This window comes from Camelus bactrianus, chromosome 31 (assembly GCF_048773025.1).
Source record: "Camelus bactrianus isolate YW-2024 breed Bactrian camel chromosome 31, ASM4877302v1, whole genome shotgun sequence".
Taxonomy (NCBI): domain Eukaryota; kingdom Metazoa; phylum Chordata; class Mammalia; order Artiodactyla; family Camelidae; genus Camelus; species Camelus bactrianus.
In genome coordinates, this window is record NC_133569.1 from 15,384,666 (window position 1) to 15,402,298 (window position 17,633).

Consider the following 17,633-nt stretch of genomic DNA (forward strand, 5'->3'; position numbering starts at 1 on the left):
TCTTTTGGTGCCAGCAGCTCAGAGGTTGGGGGAGCATTTCCTCGTGTTTGTCTCGAGTGTGGAATAGGTGTTTCTCGAAATAAACTTTCATAGTTAATTACATCTGGGAATCACTGGGCTCAACAAAGGTCAGTGGCAATCTTTGCCATTGGGATGTGAGTCCCTGAGACGAGGATGGGTCTGCAGGGCTGGCTGGGCTGATGGGAAGGACGGAAATTTACTGTCACTGTCACGGAGCACAGCCGGCAAGTGCGTGGCACATTCCTCTTCCCTGACTTCCAGAATGTCCACTCATCACCGGCCCCCTGTGTTATGGTGACACATGCCTTCCCTCTCTTTTCCCGTAAAAACGGCAATAAATGTACACACTTTAAAGAAAATCAGTTTAAATATTAGAAACTGGAGAAGGGGAGAGAAAGTGTGTGACTGTGACGTTGGAAGGGACTTGTTGGTGATGTGAGTTCTTGGAAGGCGGCAGCCTGGCAAGATGGGGCGACCCCACCCTGCTGCTTGACAGCTGTGTGACCTTCGGTGAGTTACCGAGCCTTTCTGTTCCTCAATTTTCTCTTTTCTGAAATGGAGATAGTATTAGCGCCTCCCACAGAGGCTCGTTGTGAGCGTTTGTGACAGATGAACGTCAGGGGACTTGTGTGGCCATTTTCTTGTTGGTGACGGTAGAGCTGTTACTGCAGGTGCACTTTCTGAATTGGGCCACCAGCTCTACTAGTGAGATCATGGCTAGTCGGCCTTGTTTGGTGGGCCTTTGGTGACGCCTGTCCACGCTACACCATCACTGCAGGTAGATGGTTAGGTCCCTCTTGCTGTCATGGGCGAGTTTTCCATGCGTCTGGCCCGATGCCAGACCCCTCCTCTTGTGCCTTCTCTCCACCTTTTCCTCCTCCTTCATCACTGGGTTGACAGTGCGATATTCAGCCTACAAGATGAATTTGTATCCAATTTACCCACAAATCCAGATTCTAGTCAAAACATAAGAGTAATAGTAATAATAAACCACACAAATATGATGATGCTAAAGTCATTTGGTACTTCAGTGGGGTCTTTCTTACATCTGATGTCTTGAAAGTTTAAATAAAGATACAAATAAAGATATAAAGGGAGCATGTTGTCTGACATGCCGTTTGCGCTGGCGGCGAGCCTTGTGTCTGCTGAAAGCTTTGCCAGTCTTCTAAGCTGTGTCTGGGACTGGAAGGCAGTCTGTACAGTAAGAAGGGTCCGCAGAGCTGCGCGTGAATTCCCCCTCTGCCACTGATCGGCTTCACGGCACGGGACAAGTTAATTTCCTGACTGGGCTTCATCACCTGTAAAGTGGGGATGATAACTACCTTTAGGTGGCTGTGAAGGTCTAACTAGTTGCCCACAGCCCTCTACAGCACCTGGCCTGGCATACTGTGGGTACCGGCTGCGGTCTGCCATTCAACAGAGATGCATTAAGTCAGGGTCCGTACTATGTGCGGAGGGCAACAGGGAACGTAACAGATGTGGTCCAGCCCTCATGAGTCTCCCATTCTCTCTTGGGAGACATAACAGAAACAGTTAGACAGCCAACAGGTTGTGGTCGGGGCTTTAAACAAACATGGTGTCAGGACCACGGTACTTGGGGTGGGGTGTGGACAAAGCTTATTTGGGCAGGAGTGTCAGAGAAAGCCTCTCCAGAGGGCTGGTGGTTAGGCTGAGTATAAACTAGGAGAAGGAGCCAACTCTGGGAAGAGCAGAAACAGCCTTCTAGGCAGAGGGAATGGCATATACAAAGGCCCTGAGGTAGGAAAAGCCTGGCTTGTTCCAGGACGCTAAAGGACTCAGCGTGGCTGGAGGCTGGTGGTCAGGCGGGGAGGAGAGTGATGTGGGATGAGGATGGAGAGGATGGCAGGGGCCCGACAGCTTGGGTTTATACAAGTGCAGTGGGAAGGGTTACGCAGGAAAGCTGTATGATCAGACTAGCTTTGAAAGAAGATTCCCTTCCCTGCTGTGCAGGGAGGGGGCACGGGCTGAGCCAGGAACCCATTAGGGGCTGCAGTGGAGGTCCAGGGGTGGAGCGATGGGGTTCAGGGTGCTGGGGAAAGGAGCCAAGTGCGCAGATGGAGGGCTGCTCTGGAGCAGAAAGCACCAGGGCTTCGTGGCACTGGCGTGTGCAGTGCTAGACAGCGGGGGGGTGGCTTCTCACTGGGGATGCTGAGACGGAGCAGGGGCCGCGGGGATCGGGTTTGGGGGATTGGGTCAGGAGTTAGCAGCTCTGTCACCTTTCCTGACTTTTGGGCTTTTCTGATGCTTCCATATAAACATTGTCAAGGGTTGGGGAGCACCGCTCTCTCCACCCACACAGCACCCAAGTCTGCCTTTTTTGGTTGAGCTCACACTGAGGAGTTATCCTTCTCTTGGGCCCTGACAACCGCTTTCCCCTGGCATCACACCACCACTCGTCAGGCACCTGCTGTGGGCCAGATGCTGTGCTGGGAATGGGTTTGCAAAGACACCTACCCTTCAGGACTTTATGGTCAAGTTCAGTGCATTTGAAGTTTTGTGACAGATGTGTTTACAGAGGAGGAGTAACAGTTTTGGGGGACATGATGGAGGAGGTAACATTTGATCTGGATCTTGATGGATGAATAGGAGCTCACCTGAAGGAGAAGGTTGGGTTGCAATAGATGTCGGGGTGGTTGGTGTCAAAAACTTTAACCTCACGACTTCAGTCTGCAGAGGGGTTTAGAGCAGCAGAATCTTTAGAACTGGAGAGGTTGATCAGAGCCACCTAGCCCACCCTCCTTGTCTAACATATGAAAATTGAAGCACAGAGAGGTGAGTAAGTTGCCCAGGATCACATAGCAAGAAGGCTCTTAGAGAAGGCGCCTCTTCCTGCCGCACTGCGCCTGCAGGTAGGATGGTAGCACATCTAGAAGATGTGGTTCAAGCACCACACTTCGCCTGGCTGTTCCCCTCTCCTCCCATAACCATGAATAAGCACGGCTTCCTAGGACGAAACCGATGCGAACACAAGCACCTTTACTAAGACAAGGAAGCACGAGGAAATATTAAACCCTGCCTTTAAACACTGGTTTTCTTTTAAACAAACGTTGGGCTCTAAGATCCAGCTAGGGCTCTTTGTTTCTGTCCCTTCGGTGTTAACCTCCCTAACGGTTTTCTTCTTTCTTAACCTTGCTTGCTGGCTCCTGTTACATCAAAAGCCCCTCTGGGGGCGGGTACCTCTGCTTCGAGCTGGCTCCTTTCTCCAGCAGGAGCTGACCGCTGGCATCTGAGCACGGCAGGGAGGCGAGGGTTTGCCTCGCCTGCTCCTGTCTGTGCCTTCCTCTGTAGCCTCGGGACCCCTTCTTCCTGTCCCTGGTGAGGACGAAAGGCCTCCTGGAGGAGGCATCAGCTCCGTCTCCACGTCTCCCTTCTGTGTGAGGACCGAGCTCCCAGGTTCCGGTTCTCAGGCGAGGGAAGGCCCGGGGTCGCTCCTCAGCTGTGGGGTTGGTTCAACGGCCCTCCCCGCCTTCCTCTCCCCACAGTGGAAGGCGTCCATGTCTCTCCTCTTGGGAGATTTCTTTTTTCTAATGTGAAAAATGCTTTCTGGTCTCTCTCCAGTCCTGCTCATAAGCTCTCAAGGAGCTTACCTTTCTTGTAGGGAGAGACAGACAACGAACACAACAACTGTTTTGTCTTGTATGTTAGAAAGTGGTACGTCCTAAGCAGAGCTCTAAAGCCGGGCAGTGGGGGCAGTGCTGTGTCCAGCTTTCAGTAGCGTGTCAGGAAGGCCTCCGAGAAGGTGACCTCTGAGCAAAGATGTGAAGGAGGGATGGAGGGAGGAGGGAGGCAGCCCCGAGCATCTCTGGAAGTAAAAGTATCAGAGGGAACAGCCAAGGGCAAGGCCTTGGGCTCAGAAGGCGACTCCAGTGTTTGGGGAGAAGCCCGGAGGCTGAGATGGTGGGAACGGGGTGCCCGGACTGCTTCCATAGCCCAGCCCTACATGGGGTTCCTGCCAGCAGAGCGTCTCTTCCTCCTCTTCTTTGTACAAAATATTTAAACAGCTTTGAGACACAGTTTACATATCACACAATTCTCCCATCTGAAGCATCCAGTTCAGCGGATGTTTGTATATCCGTGGAGTTGTTGCCATCACCACGACCAATCTCAGAACAGTTTCATTGCCCCACAGAGACACGCCACCCATCCTGGGTTTGCTCTCCCGTGAGGTCTCTCCACTACTTTCCCACGTCAGGGAGGCAGCCAGTGGAAGGAGCCATGGGTCGTGAGTCAGCTGTCTAGACCGTGGTGAGGGATGCTGGGAAAATCCCTCTCATCTCGTCTTCTCTGGGCCTGAGTAACACACCTGAGGGCGAGAGGGACTCCCGAAGCCCCTTTCAGCCCGGCAGGCTATGACGCTAAGGGAGAGAATATTCGGGGAATCTGAGCGAGATTTGGGCGGGAGCAGTGTTTGATTTTTAGGGTAGACTTTCACATTAGAGACAGTCGCCAACTCGAGGCCTCGTGGGAACTTCCGGCTCCAGGAAAGGCAGCAATTAAATGATCTTCAAAAGATCTTTTCTATTTCTTAAGATTTCCAAGGGAAGAAGGCTGACAGGCTTCAGGAGAGACATCCCCCTGTGTCACATTTCCCTCACTCCTGGGAGGGGGTGGAATAGAGCAGACACTGAGAAGGGACCCCTGTTAGCTGTTCTGCTTCCTTTCCGAGCCTCAATGTTTTCACCCATAAAACTGACCTCCAGGGACCCCCCATTCAGTTCTGGACCCAATCGGAGGTGTTGGGTGGGTTGTGGTGTCTAGAGGGGCGCCAGGGGTGAGGCGCTCACTCCACGGCCAACCTGGGGTAAGGCTGGCAAGGGAGGGCCGTCTTAATTCCAGGCCTTCCCGCACGTTCAGACCCCACGTGCCCCAGGCTGCCAGACCCTGGCGTTCAGGAGCCTGCCCGCTGCAGGATGTGCCCGCCTGTGCCACCATGGGGCCCATCCCCACCTCCTGCTCTTGCTGGGGCCCCATCATTTCTTTCCTCACACAGCCCAGTAATAACCAGGCACTTCGAGGCCTGCTCTGCCTGGCCCCTGGTAGTCTCCTGAGATGGTCACCTAGGAGAAAAGGCGCTGCCTCCTGTTCTGCGTGGCGGGATGCTCCCGGCGTGGACCAGCAGGCCTGGCTTCACGCCCTGGTCTGCACTTAGTTGCTGCATTCGTCCGACAAGGCCCTCAACCTCTCTGAGCCCTGGCGTTCTCATTCGTAAACCGTGGCTGGTAGCTCCTGCCTCAGAGGAGTTTTGTCAGGAGCAAGTGAAACACGTTCGTTCTTGGCACAAAGAGGGCAACCTGACGGTCAGCTGTCCCAGGCGCGTGTCGCGGCCACACTCAGCAAGGCTCTGATTGGGCGACGTCCTTCTGCCTGGCAGGCTGTTCTCATCCAGGGCCACTCGGCACCGAGAATTTGGGCCGAGGGGCCAGGACTGCTCCTGAGTCAGCCCAGCACAGGCACACGCCAACCTCACCTGCTCAGCAGCCCCGCCTCCCTCCTCAGGCTGCTCACCTGAGCTGCCGCGCAGCTCAACAGCAGTCTGAGAGCCACCTGGTGACGCTTGCCCTCCCCGGGTTCCTGTTGCCACTCCCTTCCGGGGCTCTGGGGCCTTTCCTCTTGGCCAGCTGGGCTGGGACCACGGAGAGCGCTGGTTCTGGCTCCGCACTGTGCCGGGGGGTGGGGGAGGGAAGAGGGCACAGCGACCGGAGAGGTCAGTTCTGGGATGGCCAGTGCCACGCCTCTGTCCACGTCTGCCTCTCCCTCCTCCCCACCCTTCAGTCCCTGATGTGCCATTGGTCCAAACCCTTCTTCTCCTGGGATTTCTTCTGTGGGGGGTCGAATCACGTGGTGACCTCTCAGGGAGACGCAGAGTCAGTTGGCTGGAGGAGCAGCTGGATGGAGGGGATGTGACAGAAGTAGCTGTGGGAACTCCAGCCGTGGGAGCCTGGCTCCACTGTTAACCTTCTGGTGACTTCTGCCCCATCACTTAGCCTCTCTGAGCCTCAGTGTCTCCATTATAAGTTGGGAATATTCACACCTGCCCTCATCTACTCACAGGGGATGTGTAGGGACCCTGTGAGATTAGAGGGGAAAGCCACTGGGGGACTAGGCCTAAGAGTTAAATGTGTGGTTCCTTCGTGTTTAGGGCGAGGGAATGACTTTGGGGTTTAGATTAAATTCCATCATTGTATCTTAGAATCCCAGCAGGTCCCTCCCTGCCGCCCCACTTCCATACCTAGAATCCCAGGGCCCTGCGAGGTGAGATTGAGCTGGGAGACACTCTTGCCCCCGAACTGCAAACCTGCTCCTCTCGTGGGAGGGCACAGCTGCATGAGAGAATCATTTAGGTTGGGCCTTTGTCAAAATATGGTAGGTGAGGCTGATGGCCAACGATAATACATTACAGAGGCTCATGGGATCACATCTGCCTTCAGCAGCGGTTGTGTGCTCGGCTCTGTGTGAGCCTCTGCGGGCACCCGGAGAGAACCAGGCAGGTTCTGCCCTGCAAGGGCCTATGTTCTAGTGGAGACAGGCAATAACAAGTAACATGGGAAAAATACCGATTCAAACATAATTAAATCTCTCTCTATATATGTATGTATGGGGTAACATAACATGCTAGTGCTAGAGAATGCTGTACATACATGCTCTGTATTCACTATGTATATATACACTGCATATATGTTCTCTCTCTCCACTATATATGGATACAGAAATATGTAAGTGTGCTATGTTTATACATCAAATATTCATTGAATATTCCAAATCCACATTTTTACGCATGGATAACAAACAATGAGCTAAGGCCCCATGTGCTTGCGCCAGAGCATCTCAAGGCCTCTGTTAAAATGCAGTCACTCTGGGAGCTTCAGGGCCTTGAGCCTGGTCAGGTGTTTCCTCCTCAATGAGGATGGATTTGCTGGGAACTTCCAGTGATGGCAGATGGCGGGGCCCGTGGGGACCCAGGCATCGCTGAGTCTTGTCCATGCCAGCTGAGTGGCTGACATTTGTTCTAGAATCTCTATAGTTTGCCTTTATGCAGCTGGCTGTGAGAGAGGTATTTTGATAGCTCCAACAGCATCTCAGAAAGAAGAGGCAAGTGAGGCAGAGGGCTGGATTTAGCTTTCCTATTGCCCAGTCCTTTAAATACCCGTATTTGACCTTGAAGCTCCTTGAGGGGAGGGCTGCTACCTTCCTGTGGTCCACGTGTTCCTAGTGTGACCATCAGCTCGCGACCATCAGCTCAGAAGAGACTCCTTGTCCAGGTATCAGACTAGAGAGGTGCGAATCTCACAGCCCTTCCCAAGGTCCCTGGTCTGTGCCCCGAAGGCCTCTTTCAGGATGTTCAACACTTCTCAGGAAGACGCTTTAGGAAGCCTGAATCTCAGCTGCTGGACACACCCCGGTTCCCAGTTTGTTTTTTAACTTGAGAACACTGAGGAGATAAGAACACCCTATTGCAGGGTTTCTCAGCCTCAGCTCTAGTATATCTGGGGCCAGATCGTTCCTTGTCGTGTGTGTGGGAGCTGTCCTGTGCATTGCAGAATATTTAGCAGCATCCCTGGTTCTTATCTACAGTAGCACCTGCACCCTGTGCTGTGACAGCCAACATGTCTGCCAGATGTCCCCTGGGGGCCACGGAGGGGGAGGCATATCATTCCCATTGAGGCCTTTTGCCCTGCTGTTAAATGGGTGATTATGGGTGCCATCGGCTGAATATGACCCCCCAAGATGTTCACTTCCTTATACCCCAAACCTAGACATACCGCTTTATATGCAAAAGGGACTTTGCAGATATGATTAACCTAAGGATTTTGAGATGGGAGATTTTTCTGGATTATCTGGTTGTACCTGGTATAATCATAGGGGTCCTTAGAAGGAGAGGAGGGGTCAGAGGGACAGAAGGCAATGTGACAATGGGAGAGAGTTGACGATGCTGTGCTGCTGGCTTTGAAGAGGGGGAAGGGGCTGCGATGCAGGGAAAGCAGCTCTGGACGATGGAAATGGCAAGGAAGCAGATTCTCTCCTGGAACCTCCAGAGTGAGCCCAACTTCTGACACCTTGGTTTGGGACCAGTGAAACCCGTTTCAGACTCTGACTTCTAAACTGCAAGAGAATAAATTCATGTTGTTTTAAGCCACTAAGTTTGTGGCAATTTGTTACAGCAGCAATAGGACGCTGGTACAATGGCTAAGGTAGCTTCATTGAACTACGCGATTGGAGCTGGAGGTGTGATCAGGGTGTGAAAAGCCTTGTTATCTGGGTGTGCACTTGTGGCATTGCCTGTCGGGTGACAGCTCTGCCCCGGGCGTGGAGGTTACAGGAATGGGTGAGACAGTTTTTTACCCTCAAGAATAAATGTTAGTTCTATCCTCAGGGAAGTCACAGTTAAGAGAGAAAAGACAGTCCGTCAGCAGAAAGTGTGACTATAAAATGGTGGCCATCAAAGGGTGATGTGCACAGGGTGATGTGGTACCAGTGCATCCTGGGGAGGGGGTCAGAAGAGGGCCCTGGAAGGAGATGGTGCTGACCTCAATCCTGGAGGATGAGCAGTTGGCCTGCCAAGAAGGTAGGGAAAGTCACTCCAGGTAGAGGGGTGACATGAGCAAGGGCCAAGAGGCTTGAAACAACATGGCGGGCGTCTGGGGGTCCGTGTCTCTGCTCACACCACTCACAAGTGGGCGTTGCTTTTTGCCAGGTGCCAGCTGCTGAGCTAAACCCTTGCGTAGCCATTTCTTTTTGATCCTTACAGTAACGTCATGAAGGGCCTTTTTACAGGTGAGGAAATTGGCAGGACACCTAGCATAACATGACAGCAATGGGCCAAATCCAGCCTGATTCCAGAGCTCACACTCAGAACCACACTCCTGCCCCTGTGTGTGGGTTACTAGATCCTAACCGTGGGCCTGGGAACAGGGCCCAGACACAGAGGTCTAGGGCACCACGAACGGGACCTTGGATTTGAGCCCAGGGGAACTGCTGGAGGCCTTGAGCCTTGTGACCCTGAGGTGCTGGTGGCTCTGGAGGTGGCTGTACTGGGTTTAAAGCTCCCTCTCCAACAGTTTGCTAATCTTGTATCTGTTTTAAAATACAGATTTTATTATTATTTAGGCATGTCAAGGTCCACAGATCAAGAGATGACTACCACTGGGAAGATTGTTACTCAGATCCCAAGAGGAGGGGGCAGGCCTCCCGAGAGGGGGGAGGGGCAGCTGGGGAAGTACCAGGGTCCATCCAAAGGCAGGAGACAGGGAAGATGTGGGCAGGAGCCTCTATTGTGGTTTCCGTGGGGAGGAAAGGGTGAGGCAGAGGAAGCAGGCTTAGGACTGGCTAGTCTGAACAATTTCAGGAGCTCTGGGGCCCTGGGCTGTCCCTAGCTGTCTGGCACCTGGCCCTGGGGGGATTAGAACAGGGGAGAGTGGTCTGGAGTGTCAGAGCCCAATAAAGGAGGTGTGGGTTCTCCACAGGTTGGTCTGCATATGGAAAGGACCTGTTGTTTGCTATTCTAGGAACTTGCTAGACCTGGGAGGCCCCAAATAGTAAACCAGCAGAGTAAAAAGACATGCTTAATGCAGTAACTAGACAAATCCTTTTACCTCTCCCAGCCGTGGTTTCCTCTCCTGTAAATTGGGGCGCCAGTAGACATTTCCCAGGATTATTGTCAAGATTAAATGAAGTAACGTCTGCGAAGTATCTGGCATAATGCCTGACGCGCTGGAAACATTCCATAAATGTTGTCCGCCCTCACCTCTGTCTTCGACCCTCAAGGTTTTCTTCCTAAAGGACACAGGCATACATAGAGGCTCCCGGGGACTTCCTCTCTCCTGCCTTTGGGGATAGTGGTGGGAGGGTGCAAGGGGAGGGTCATGGGCCCCCTTCCATAAGGGCCCCCTTGAGAATCAGAGGACAGCTGTGGACTCGCTCATGAGGAAAATACCCATGCAGTTTTGCACATAGTTTCAGAAGGACCAGGCCAAATGGCTGCCCTGCCTCTGGGGCACTCATGTATACCAGGGTAAGTGTGAACTTAAGGAAAAAGGGAACAGTAAGAGATAACGTACATGGAGGTGGTGGGAAATGCTAAGGTGGGACATAAAGCGTGGAAGGTGCGGGGGTGGGGAGGGGCCCTGGGGGCTGCAGTTGCAGTGTGGGGGCCAGGGGTGGCCCGGCGGAGAAGCCGAGCTTTGGTGGAGGCCTTAGTGAGGTGACACTTGGGTAACTGGGGACGGGCCTCTCAGGCAGGGGGCAGAGCGAGCACATATGCCCTGAGGTGGGACTGTGCCTGGAGGGCATTGGGACCGAGGGAGCACGCCCGGCTGGTGTGCGGTGACCTCAGAGAGGGCAACGGGCCATCTGGCGTGGGGCTGTGAGTGACAACCTGACGCCGTTAAGAGGAATTTAGGTTTGAACCCCCTGGAGGAGGGAAATCCTGAAAGGTGTGAGCAAGGCCTTGACAGGTTATGCTTGTAACTCAGGGCTGTATCGTGCAGGGCCCCGAAGGCCTTACAGGGACCGTGGCGTTAGCCCTGAGTGAACCCAGTTGGGATGGGCTGGCCTTGCGGTGGTTTAGTGACCAGAGCAATTTCCGTGGCTTAAAACAACTTTGATTTATCTCTTGCTATCGTGAGTCTATCACAGGTCACTGGCGGGGCCGTCTCTCCCTGGAGATTGGGGAGTGGGCCCTTCCTCCTGGAGGCAACACACACACTTCTGCTGGTGTTTCACTGGCCAGAGCAAGTCACAGACACAGCTATGCCCAACAGGGCAGGGCCGCCTACTCTCCCTGGGAAAGGATAGGAAATCAGTGAGCACTGCCTGTCCGCTGTATCTGGAAGGCCACGTGGAGGGCGTACCTTAGCTTAGTCACTTTGGCTGTATTGCGAGTGGACTACTGGGACAAGGGCAGGTGCAGGGAAGACAGGAAGTGGTCTCAACAATCCGGGCACTTCTCACTTACTGGACCCTCCCCTCAGGCAGGGCCCTCCGCTTCGCAGGCCCACAAATTTGTCATCAGTGCTCACAGAGAGGATCAGAGGGCTGACACTCAATAACCAAACTGATAAGAGATCGATGTACAAATCCGAGGGCTAATTCATTAATTGATGAATGTGGATGGGGAGATATATCTTTCCAGTAATTAAAAAAAAATCTTGGGTTTTGAAATCAGGCAGCCTGTGTTCAAATCCTGGTTCTGTGATTTCTTGACTACTTGATATGGAAATGTTACTTCACCTGTGAGCCTTCATCTCCTTGTCTTACAGTCAGCCCACTACCTCCCAAGCGTTGCCAAGGGAGGCGGGTGGGGTTAGTGTACATCAGGTGACCAGCATAGGGTCTGGGCCAAGGTGGCTGTTTGCTAGGGAGGTATTATTGTGATTGAAAACTGGTTAGGGCTCAGCAGATGTCACGATAAGCCCGAATTCGGAGCCAATGAAGGGACAGATCACATAAACCACGGCAGACGATGTTCTGTAACAGAGACCACCACCGTCGTGGCCAGAATGGGATTCTGTCCTTCCTGGACCTTATGTTAAAGGGCTGTTTCTTCAGCCGGGGTTTGGTATAACTTCTCGGATGTCCGCTTTCCTGAAACATTCCAATCCTGCCTTCCTGTGTGTACACCAGGCCACTTTGATTGGCCTTGGATTTCCCCAGATTGCCTCAGTCACACGTGTATCCATCCTGAGGGTTACATCCATGGATGATGGATGTCATCTTCTACTTTGACCTTACTAAGGGTTAGTCTGGAAATATTAGGGGTGTCTTAAGGTGACCCCGAGTGGTCACTCCATGTAGGGATCACAAGAAATGGGACTAAAATGAGTATCTTAGTGCTTGCAAAAGACGACCGCTCAAAGAAAACCATCAGACCTTAAATTATTTACTGTGGATGTATTTCCAGTCTAGGTTGAAAAAGGAGATTGATTTTCTTTGTTGCTTTCACATCAGACTTGGAGAATACACTTCTGACTGATCACCAGGTAGTACGTCTGGTTTGCCTGGGAGTGTGGAGGAAGGATGTGCCTGGGGACATAATGGGGCTCTTCCAACTTGTCACAGTGCTCAGCACGCTCTTCAAGGATAATGTTTCACCCTGACGAGCAGTGCTGGTAAATGCTTAACAACCATCTCAGCAGGGTTGGGGGAACCCTAATTTGCAGTTTGCCAGTTTCTGTGGTGTAACTGTTCCCACCGCACCTACTTCAGGCCTCCAACATGACGTCAGCCAGCCTGCAAAATTCCTGCAAATTTAACAGTTGGATCTCAGAAGCCAGGGTGAGCCGGTTGAGTGCACAGATCATGAGTGAGGCATGAAGTAATCCCCGGGGTTGGTGTTCGCACTCTCGCTTACTCCTGCGTCCACTTGGCCAAGTTCCTTAATGTCTCTGAGCCTGGTTCAGAGGTGGCTCCCATGAGGCTGCTTTCCTTCCCCGGTTTCCCCAGTAGGAGGGTGCCTTTGTGTCATCACTCCCTTGCTGTCTCCTGAGTGGAGGTTAGGACAGGAGACAGGTGGGAATGCTTAGAGAGCTGTGCCCACAACCTCCTGTCTTTTTCTGGGAGCATTTTCAAGAACGGACTGGGCTTTTTAAAAATGTAGGACGATGGGGGAAGTCTGATGGATAGAAAGGGAAGAATTGCTGGTCTAACAGGAACTCAGAGTGTGGAAAACACACAACGGGAATTAGAAGAGCAGGTGGTGGGGCCCCCAAATGTTAGCTTCGTTGGGGAGGGATGGGGGAGGCCAGGGCTGAAGGAGGTGGATGTTGACCTTGACGTGCAGACAGACACACGGAGAGTTGAGTGTGTTTCTTTCTTGGTTTGGGAGGAACTTGACCGTGGTTCCACGCTGATGGGAAGGAGCCAGGGGAGAGCGAGCTGGGAGTCTACACCTGCCTCTGCTCCGCTCTGCTGAGGACCCTGTCCAGCCCCTCTTCCTCGAGTGTTTTCCTGCACGTGATTTAGCAGTGGGAGTGAGCACTTCGTGGCAGAAGGGTGGAGCAGGGCAGCTGGTGGCAGACCTAGGCGTGCACATCCCACTCTGGGATGGGGCCCCATCGCCCTCGCTCACGATCGGGTGGCGAATCCAGATACTCCTGTGGCTTCTCAGAGACTCCTTGGATTCTCACGCAGCGTTCTCCCAGTGAAAAGCTCCCGCGTTCCGGTTTCTCCTTCAAGTCCCCTTTCGGGCCATGTGTCAGGGCTCCTGCCCCCTGGTCCCTGGTGCCGCTCTGCCCTGGTCCATCCTGAGTCATGGCCCTGCTTCTTCTTGCCAGATCTCAGCCTCCCTACCTCACCCTGATGACTGGGCTCTCCTGCTGCTCTGGTCTGTTCCACGGCATCACACCTTTCCCCCCAGTTCCTCCACTTCATCTGCTCCCCACCCCTCTCTGATTTTAGAGGCCCTCCCCAGACACCCTGTCACTCTGCTCCTCACATGGTGGGATATCCACTCTCATTTTTTCACTTTGTTCCCTAACTGGCAACAGTTCTACTCACAGTGACCCTTGGATATTGCATCGACACCACCAAAGTGGTGGTGATCACCTCCCTGATCGCGACTCCTCCTCGGTCTGGGGCATCCAGCTGCCCCTTGTGCTCCGTTCTGTTGGTCATAAGGAATGGCCATTCCACTTTTGGAAAACTTAGGCCCCAGGTCTGGTGATCGGAGCCCCAAGGCCCCTGTCCCAAATCTTTCCCAGGGGGGTGGCCCCCCAGGAGGCTCCAGCTTAGAGACGTCCCAGTTGGTGGGGCTGGACTCGGGTCACCCAGGGGGCCAGCCACAAGCCCCGCCTCCTGGTCTGCACCAGGAAAAGCCAGCAAGCCGTGAAGGTCACTGCTCGGAACCCGTCACCGCCGAACGTGGAGTGTTTAACGATTCCCAGTCTGGTCTTTGAAATGCCGAAAGTGACTGAGCTGTAAGTGGGAGGAGGCGTCAACGCGCCAAGGCCCGTCTCAGAATCTCCCTGGCGGCCCCAGGGGAGCTTCCACAGCCGGGCCCCGGGGGCTTGGGTCTCAGCCAGGAAAGCGCCGTCGACTTTTGGGTTGACCTCGGGCCAGACAGAAATCTTCCAAGTGAGCCGCTGCAGAGGGAAAGCCCTGTGCTTCCTCCCTCTGTAATGAAATACACTGCAGGCCTTTGAAGATTAATCACCTAACAGAGGGAAAGTGATCTCAGTTAATTCTGCTGGAGTCGCTTCTTCCTTTGTGACTTGAATGCTACTTTCCCGAGGAAGGTGGAGTAGAATTCAAATTTGGTTTTTAGCGTCATGATCGAGGGCCTCTCTCAGATACCCGTGGGAACCACACTTCCTGTCCACTCTTGGCAAAAGATGCAACTCCTTCGCACCCAGAGCGCCAGGGCTTCCTCTCCTGCCCCTGCCCAGCCCCTTCTGGAGCCTCCATTAGTACAGGGGTTACTTTCAAGGCCATGGAGTCAGACTCTGAGTTTGAATCCTGATTCTGCTTCTTGATAGAAATAGGAGTTTTGAAGATTATCTTGTTTCTTCATCCAAAAAATGGAATTAGAGCGCTGTGTACGTTTGCTAGGGGCTGTAACAAAACGTCATAGGCCGAGCGTCTAAAACAACAGAAATGTATTGTCTCACAGCTCTGGAGGCTGGAAGTCCAAGGTCAAGGTGTGGGCAGGGTTGGTGTCCTCTGAGGCCCCTCTCCTTGGCTTGCCGGTGGCTGTCTTCTCCCTGTGTCCTCTCGTGGTCTTCCCTCTGTGTGAACACACCCCTAGCATCTCTGTGTGTGCCCAAATGGCCTCTTCTCATAAGTACAGTGGTCAGATTGGATTAGGGCCCACCCTAGTGACCCCATTTTAATTTAATTACCTCTTTAAAGGCCCTATCTCCAATTGCAGACACATACTAAGGTCCTGGGGATTAGGGCTTCAACATGTGAAAGTTTTGAGGGGGAGGTGGGGACACAGTCCAGCCCATAACAAGTACCTACATCACAGGGTTCTTCTAAGTGAGACAAGGGGTGCGCATGCTCAGCGAATCATGACGTGCGCCAGTGCTCTCTTGGACGGCCGGCACGCTGACAGGGAGCACATCTGCCTGGGCCCTCCCTGCCCTGCCCTGGTGGAGCCCCCAGAACTAGCTGGCCCCCCTGGAACACCTCCACGGACAGCATTCCGAGGAAGAGCTGTACTTAGTCCCACGGGCTTGTGAGGCCACGGGCTCTGTCAGGGAAATGATGCCAAGTGGCCAAGTCACAGGACATTTGGTCCATGGACCACACATAACAGATAGGCCAATGTCACAGGCGGGGCCCAGACGGGTTCCCTGGGTAAGGGAGTTTGAAAACCAGTGTATCTAACGCCCCGTACCAGTGGTTCTTGAGCCCCTAGAGGGCAAGGGTCACCGTCTGCTGAGCGACCAGTAAGAAAGCCAGCTCCTGAGTGGGGTCCTAGAGTGGGCCTGGATCTTCTGGCCTCCCTTCAGGGACGAACTCAGGCCTCCAGCAGCAACAACCTTGGACCCGGAAAGTGTGTGTAGAACTTTGCATAGAACAGGGAGTTGTCTGGGGATGTGGTGAACTTGAACGTGGCTGGGGTAAGGGTTTTGATCCCCACCAGGTTTACCCAGCCCCCACCCTTGCCCATAGAGCCAACTTTTGTCAGTGCTGCTGGCAGAGAGAGTGGGGCAGCCTCAGCCTTCCCTCCCTTCCCTGCCAGCCATGCCCAGGCTCCAAAGAGAAGGGAGGCCCAGCCAGACGCACTCTTCTTGGTGTTGGGCAGGGCCTCGGCCCTGAGCACCTCACACAGACCAGGAGCCAGAAGTGCCCCTTTTCCTTTCTTCCTTTACCTTGGAGCATTTTCACTGCCCAGGGTGTAGCCTGGCATTCAAGGCCCCGAGGGAGCAGCACCGGGCGCTTGCACAGGCAGCCACCATTACAGAGGGCTGGTGGCCACATTACCAGTGACCGGGGAGAAGGGTGGGCCTCTGAGTGCCAAGCTCACAGCGGACAAGAAGGGAAGGAACAGAGGGCCGGGACCAGCGTGGCGAGGTGGCAGAGCACTGTGCTGCGGGCCTAGCTCTGCTCGTCAGTGGTTCGCAGGGTTGTCGGGGCCGGACCCCCCCCCCCCACACCCCCGCTTCCTGTTGACTGAGCGGGTTGAAGCGGGTGGTCTGTTAAGCGCCGAGGATATAATGTTTGATGATCTACAGCTTCGCCAAGTCGGGAACAGACAAGGCAGAGGGAGAAGACGGGGCCGGACCTCAGCCGGCCCGCAGACCCCTGGCTGAGAGCTCGCTCTCAGTCCTCCATGTGACTGTCTCCTGAGCCCTTTTTGTAATCTAGCAGTGACGTCCTATGACATTCGGGGAAAATTCATGCCACATCCTGGAGAGAAATTCCAGAAGCACTGACCATGGACCAAGGCAGTGTAACGGGTCGGCTCAGAGTGGGGTGGTTCCTGCCACATCCCCAAACCACAGGAACTGATCTGGAAGATAGGATGATAATGAAGAATTGAATATGGCTTCACCACATGCGGTGGATGGACATTTGAATTCCTATTTGCTCATATTTGGTATACGTGGGGCTACCATCACAACACACAGAACAGTGAAATCAGGACGGTGACGGCTGAAGGGCTGTCGTGCTTCTGTACCCCAAGTTTGTTCAAGAGCACCCCAGAGTGAGACTGGATGAGACCACATTTCGACAAAAGCTAAGCTGCTTTTTTCTTGCTTCATGAACTCAACACTCATGCTTTTCTGCAAGCAGGGAAAGTAATCTATTTTGCTTTGTGAGAAGGAACAAAACAAATCAAGCCTTCTTCCCATTCAGCTTCTGTAGAACCCCCTCTGATTACTCAGGGTGGTCGTACTTCCAAGATGTATCACTTTTAACATCAAGAAATGAGTCCACCAGGAGAGGGGTGATGCCACATGGACACTTTCAGAGGATGCTCCGATATTGATAATAAGCCCGGCACAGACTATCAAGATGACTGCAAACTCCCTGCCCTCCGGAAACCTACAGCCTAAATCACGTGACTCCTAAGGGACCCCCATTCTCCTCTCAGCCTTGACCCAACAGAGAACACGAACACAGGAGGCTCAGAAAGGTTAGCATAACCACCGCAACGCGATCACAGAGCCCACACGGCCCCAGCAGAGGCTGGTGGAAATGCCCTGTGTGTACAAAGGACAGAGCAAGACACACATAAATACTGTATTGAGGACTTCCCAGCAAAGTGAGAGGAAGGTCGTCAGGTGTTTTCAGAACTGGCTTCTGTGGAGAAATGGGGATTGTTTCTCCCCTGTTTGTTTTCCATCTTGGTTGTTATTGTTACAAAAGCAACACAAACTCATTGTAACAGTTAACCACCCAGATATTTCCTAAGCTTCTGGCAGCTCTGGTCTTTGTTATCACACTCTAATGTTCTGCAAGCTTCAGGCTAGTGCATCTCCTTGAAATGCTGGAAGGGAGGGGCTGTGTGGGATTGGCAACGAAGGACAGATGCAGGGGGATGTAAAGTGACAGAGGCCTTTGACCCCATCACTGAGGTTTGGAGAGGAGTGGAGAGGTGAGCAGGGACTGGGGAAGGACAGACAGAAGGCTGGAGCTCCCGGCCAGTT

At 53.3% G+C, this 17,633-nt stretch overlaps 1 protein-coding gene across 1 annotated transcript in view; it reads left to right on the forward strand.

Moving 5' to 3' along the window:
- The window catches only part of XKR6 (XK related 6), a 228,294-nt gene that overhangs the window by 203,779 nt on the left and 6,882 nt on the right, over positions 1–17,633 (forward strand). The window lies entirely within an intron of this gene.